Here is a 6,000-nt window from a genome sequence, read left to right as displayed (position 1 = left end):
ATCAGTTTACACAAATATTCACATAAATTCTTTTCAGTAGTTAATAAACAAGTAACACTCCTCAGAGTAGTTGACAGTTCCAACAGTAGCACCCAGAAATGGTCAACAGGTGCAAATAGCAGTCCCACAGCATTTCATCAGCAGTATTTGAACAGCTCCAACAGTGTCACCCAGCAATGGCGAGCAGGTGCAGACAGCGTAAGTGACATGTCATCAGTGGTTGAGCAGTTCCAACAGTGGCACCCAGCAATGTTGAACAGGTGCAGACAAAAACAGTTACATCATCTCAGTAGCAGCAGTTCCAACAGTGGCACCCAGCAATGGCGAGAAGGTGCAGGCAGGAATGAGTGACATCACATCAATAGTAGCAATTACATCAGTGACACCCAGCAATGTTGACAGCAGTCCCATAAAATTCACTAGTACTAACTAAACAGTTTCAACAGTGGCACCCGTCAATGTTGAACAAGTGCAGGTAACAGTCCATAATATTCACCAGCAATAATGGAACAGTCCATCACACTTCATCAGCAGAATTTAAACAGTTCATCACATTTCATCAGAAGAAATTGAACAGTCATCACATTTCATCAGCAGAAATTAAACAGTTCATCACATTTCGTCAGCAGAAATTAAACAGTTCATCACATTTCGTCAGCAGAAATTAAACAGTTCATCACATTTCATCAGTAGAAATTAAACATTTCCAAGTGGCACCCACCAATGATAACAGGTGCTAGCACGAACAACAGTTTGAATGCACACACAATTGCTTTTACAAAATTATTATCAATGCTCTTACACTAAACATACAAATTATAATAAACACACAAATAATATCAGATAATTATCATATTAACTATTACAAATACACAAATATCGGTAAACCTATAATATTTATGGGTGTCAATGCAAGCCACAACAAATAAGTAAAATAATATTTAGGAGGTAGATTGGTACCAATTATTTGGGATTGGGAAAGGAAAACACAGCAGTGTATAATAGTCAATAGTAGTTAGTCAACATCATAGTCATAATGTCAAGACCAATGTTTACCAAGCCACATTAAAATATACGGTTGCTGAACAGCTGTCAGTTTGCCAATGTACGCAAATACTTCTTTTCCAAAAGAAAAAGTATATACTGCTTATTGATTTAACAATGTGTGTGTGTAGACAATCGTCCTTCCACTGCGGTGTTCTAGTCTGCCATCTTCATCCTTCTTGTTCTATATAAACCAAAAAAAATATGCTCCTCACTTACCTTACCTCTTATCCACCAAAACTCCAATAATCATCAGCATCACACAATCTCAATACTTCAATAATACCTATTCAATAAGTCGATACATATAAACCTTATCACCAATATCATTTCACTTCCATAACAACTCTTTCCTCTAGTCAGTCTCCTCGAACAAGTACATATAAAATCCTAGTGCAAACTCCAATTCATCATCCCATACAATCCAAAGACACAATGTCCACACACAACCTCTGTGTAATCCACCTGAGCCAAATCTTCTACTCATTTTGAACTATAAAAGACATTTTGATTACCTTGTCCATCATAAAATAAAAGAAATGCATACATGACCTCTAACAGCCTTCAGTTTGAATATCTTTCAGTAAGTAGGTGCGAGTATACAGAGTTAATGATCACATAAGAATTTGAATGAATAAATCGTAATATTTCACAGTGTGTACACCACTTCAAGAATCATGGCAAAACAGAAGCAAACATGTGGAGCATTTTTTTTTGAGCATTTCGTTTTGTCAAGTGACACTTTTAATTTCAATTGCTCACGTAGAATGCAGTGTAATAAATGTCAATGGTCTAAAGCTAGTGTTGGTATTTTATGCAGTCCGCTTCTTTTCTATAATAATGAATTTATACAGCTTCCATTAAAGCCTCCAGTTCAACTGACCTCAATGAAGTTTCTTGTACCCATATAGTTCGTAGAATTATAGCAGTTAATTTTCATATCTTAAAATGTAAAGCACTGTGCGTAAGCAAAACATGCAATAGAGAGTAAATATACCAGTAGAGAACAGAATGTCAACAAGTGGATGCAGCACAATCCCTACAACGAGGCTCTGCCAAGCGAACAGTCTGTAATAGTGTTCTTCGAAAAACCATTGCACCCAAGGGCGGTACTCGTATTGCTGTAAAACTCTTTTAACATCACAAAGGTGGGCTTCCACCGGATAACAGTTGCATCCCCTGTGAACTGTAGATACGAAATAGTGAAACAAGTTATGCGTTTTCAGTTTCTTGATCTGACGTATCTTTACCTGAGGTGGCAAGTTATTACACAGCAGCTAGGTGCCTCATACTACCGGTGTATTTTATACTAAGAGCCCACATTGGTTCAGCGTTCAGAGCATCTCACTACTGGCATCTAATATTAACTACAACACGCAAATTGTCCTTGCAAGGCAAACTCGTCCTACGTCTCAACCAATACACTCATTGTCTTTCAATACGGCCTCAAAAGTTGAAAATCACGCACAAGTTCTCCACGTATATTCGCCTCCATCTTCTTCCTTCTGCACTAGCCCAGAGTTATGGAAGTGGTTAACATCCATTAAACGAATCTCTTGAGGTGTTAGAGGTGTAGTCGACCTTTAAATCTGCTACGCCTGAGGGTCGCACTCTCATAACGTTATTATGAAAAATTTTCCTCAACCTGCATGCACTACAGTGTATGTAAAGAACTTTTATCTTACAAATCAGCATCAGGTACGTCATTTTAATTTAATATGCCTTTAGTATCGGCTGTTTGCAACACATTAATCAGAGAGTATCCATATACACCACTGAATGTACAGTCGTGATCAAAACTATCCGAACGACCTGAATTGCGTTTCGCCTGTTTCGCATGCAACCCGTATAATGCAGAAGTCTAGCAGGTCCTCTAATCGCTCCTCGGTACAGTCGTTTGACTATTGAAAATGGTTCCAACAAGTCACCACTAGGAAACACTGCTCTGTATCGCAATAACTCAAGATGTAAAGTAATATCACGATAATAAAAATATCAGGGAACACTTTATCACATGTAAGACTGTCCTTAAGGCTTGTAAGCTCACATTCATTACAATAAATAACGTACCTGGAATGTTACCATTCTCGTTATTACGTCAGATAGGTAATGCACCTAGTAAGGTCTTCATGTCCATGATTTACATACATAACGTACTTGTTATTTAACACAAAATGACATTAAACATTGAAGTTATTCACGAGCTGCTAGTTCAGAATATGTATGGACTTCAAATGACACGATGATTCTCGTTCATATTGATTCATACCCAGGTCATGCACACTAAGCAACGATTTCGTGACTAACGGAAACTAACAGTCATTCCTGACTAGGCATACACAGGCCAAACATCTCACGAAATAAGCTTCCTCGTAAGAAGAAGCCAAGAAACATACCTCTTCGCTTGCTCTGTGCTAACGTGCTGACCTATAAAAAGCGTCTGTTCTGGTTTGCGGTTTCTGTGTCACTGACTGCAACGTTTTTATCCCTGAAGTGAAAGAACCAAAGCAGTCAGATCAAACATCGGTAAGGAAATCGCAAGAAAGTACTTTAGGCTTATAGTGCAATGGTGAAAAACTTACAGTGTTGCACAAAAGGGAACACCTCTTTCCGCTGCTGACAAGCAAATTTTGAGTTTCTAGAGAATACATAACTTTATTTGTAAAATGCCACATTTGCATACCTCTTGAGTATGACACAACATACCAATTGAACACAGACCCAATTGAAATTTAAGTGAGTAGTATTTTACTAATTCGTGCCGATAGAGGCACGCTTGTGTACACATACTCAGTTTTATTAAAACGGACTTTCATGGTAAGGTTATCGTGGGTAGTTTTATTTCATTTCTTATAATACATATTTCATGACAAGAGGATTGGTGGTCGAAGCACCATACCATTTCCCAAACGTTCACCGGATCTGACGTCCCCGGATTTCTTTCTGTGGGGAAGTTGAAGTATATACGCTATCGTGATCCACTGACAACGCCTGACAACGTGCGTCAGCGCATTGTCAATGCATGTGCGAACATTACGGAGGGCGAACTACTCGCTGTTGGGAGGAATGTCGTTACACGTATTTCCAAATGCATTGAGGTTGAAGGACATCATTTTGAGCATTTATTGCATTAATGTGGTATTTACAGGTAATCACGCTGTAACAGCGTGCGTTCTGAGAAATGATAAGTTCACAAAGGTACACGAATCACATTGGAACAACCAAAATAAAATGTTCAAACGTATCTATGTTCGGCATTTTAATTTAAAAAACCTACCTGTTACCAACTGTTCGTCTAAAATTGTGAGCCCTGTGTTTGTGACTATTACAGCGCCGTCTATCACAAAGCGAAAAACCGTAAATATACAACCCTTTGTTACACCTCAAGCGAATAATAACTCAGATTATTCTATGGAAATGTCACGAAAACTCAAGTGAACTTTGAGATTTAGTTCCGTGCACACCAGGAAGTAGCTCGTCGATCAGAGAGTTGCCAAACATGCGTCTTATTCGCATTTCTGTAACTAGGTTTAGGGACTGGACCGTAGTTACTAATAATACTCAGAACTGACTGGAAACTAAGAATCATAAATTAGTTGCTCTCAAAGTTGTTTTTACATTCCTTTCATAAGTGTACTCAAAACTATGAAACTCATTCACAGAAGTTTTCGTGCCTGGCCGAAAGTCGAGCACAACAAACAAATAAATATAAAAAATGAATATGTGTTTGTGTGTGTGTGTGTGTGTATGTGTGAATGAGAGAGAGAGAGAGAGAGAGAGAGAGAGAGAGAGAGAGAAGAGACAGAGAGAGAGAGAGATAAATATAAAAAAGAATGAGAGAGAGTAAAAAACTGTTGTACAGAAACTGAATCATGGTAGTAAGGAAACCATTCATTAAAATGACTCGTTTTACATCATTACGAAATGTCGTATTCATGATCTATGGAACAAGTATTAATCTACTCTAATCATATCCAATCTAATCTTAATTCTGAATAGCCAGGAAAATTCATGAATTACCGAAGTTTTCGCTTATTTCAGTAACCAGATCTAAACTTGAAAATACAAGACGACAGTTATTGTAATAAACCAGGACTCCTATCAAGACCCTTCGTCCCTGTTAACTAACCACGAAAGATGTCTGATATACCTCCATTCAGAAGTAACAAAGTGTGCATGCATTTAAAGATGAAGCACATGATGTGAAGTTCTGTGACGGAAGTACGAACCCAACACATAATCGTATTGTTAACTAAGTAAAATCAAATGTTACATATCGGTTTTTCTAACTAGCTGCTAGGTGTTTGAATCTAAAATAAGGATGCAAACTGTTGTGCCTGAGCGACAATCGAACCGCACACCTACCGTCCTTCTTTATCATCCACGAATATAGCTTAAGTGTCAATTGCTTACACACCAACAGTAAGATGTGTACATGTTTGCCCAGAATTAACGACACCTATTGCGATTGTTGGTAACACATATACAGATATTAAAATGCACGTTAATTTTCAATAGCAGGCCAGTGTGCACATGATAGGGCTTGAAATGAAATTATGAATATTTTTGTACTGGATCAGGATTAGGACCCACACACTTACCTTTGGAGGACACCTAGAGAAGATTGCAGTCTTGGGAAAAGGAACGAAATGATTGAACTATACTGTCCCGAGAGATTCAGATCCCCGAATTGTGATCACAGTCCAGCACCAAATTTTTCAACGTCTCTAGTTCAATCAAGTACAAGAAAAATAAGAGCCCTGTTCCTTTAAATGGCCATCGTATCATCAAATAAACTATTATTTTCTAATGTAAGTAAGTTTACTGTTGACAGCATTTCTGTTTACCATGACTTCCGCCTATGTCGTTTCATAACATAAACCGGCTCTGCCCAGTTGGTAATGAAGGAACATGATGTTTAATACGGATTCTGGATTATAACGTCTTTCTCTTGAG

Source organism: Schistocerca cancellata, chromosome 6, assembly GCF_023864275.1.
Source record: "Schistocerca cancellata isolate TAMUIC-IGC-003103 chromosome 6, iqSchCanc2.1, whole genome shotgun sequence".
NCBI lineage: Eukaryota > Metazoa > Arthropoda > Insecta > Orthoptera > Acrididae > Schistocerca > Schistocerca cancellata.
Note: the sequence above shows the minus strand (reverse complement) of the source record.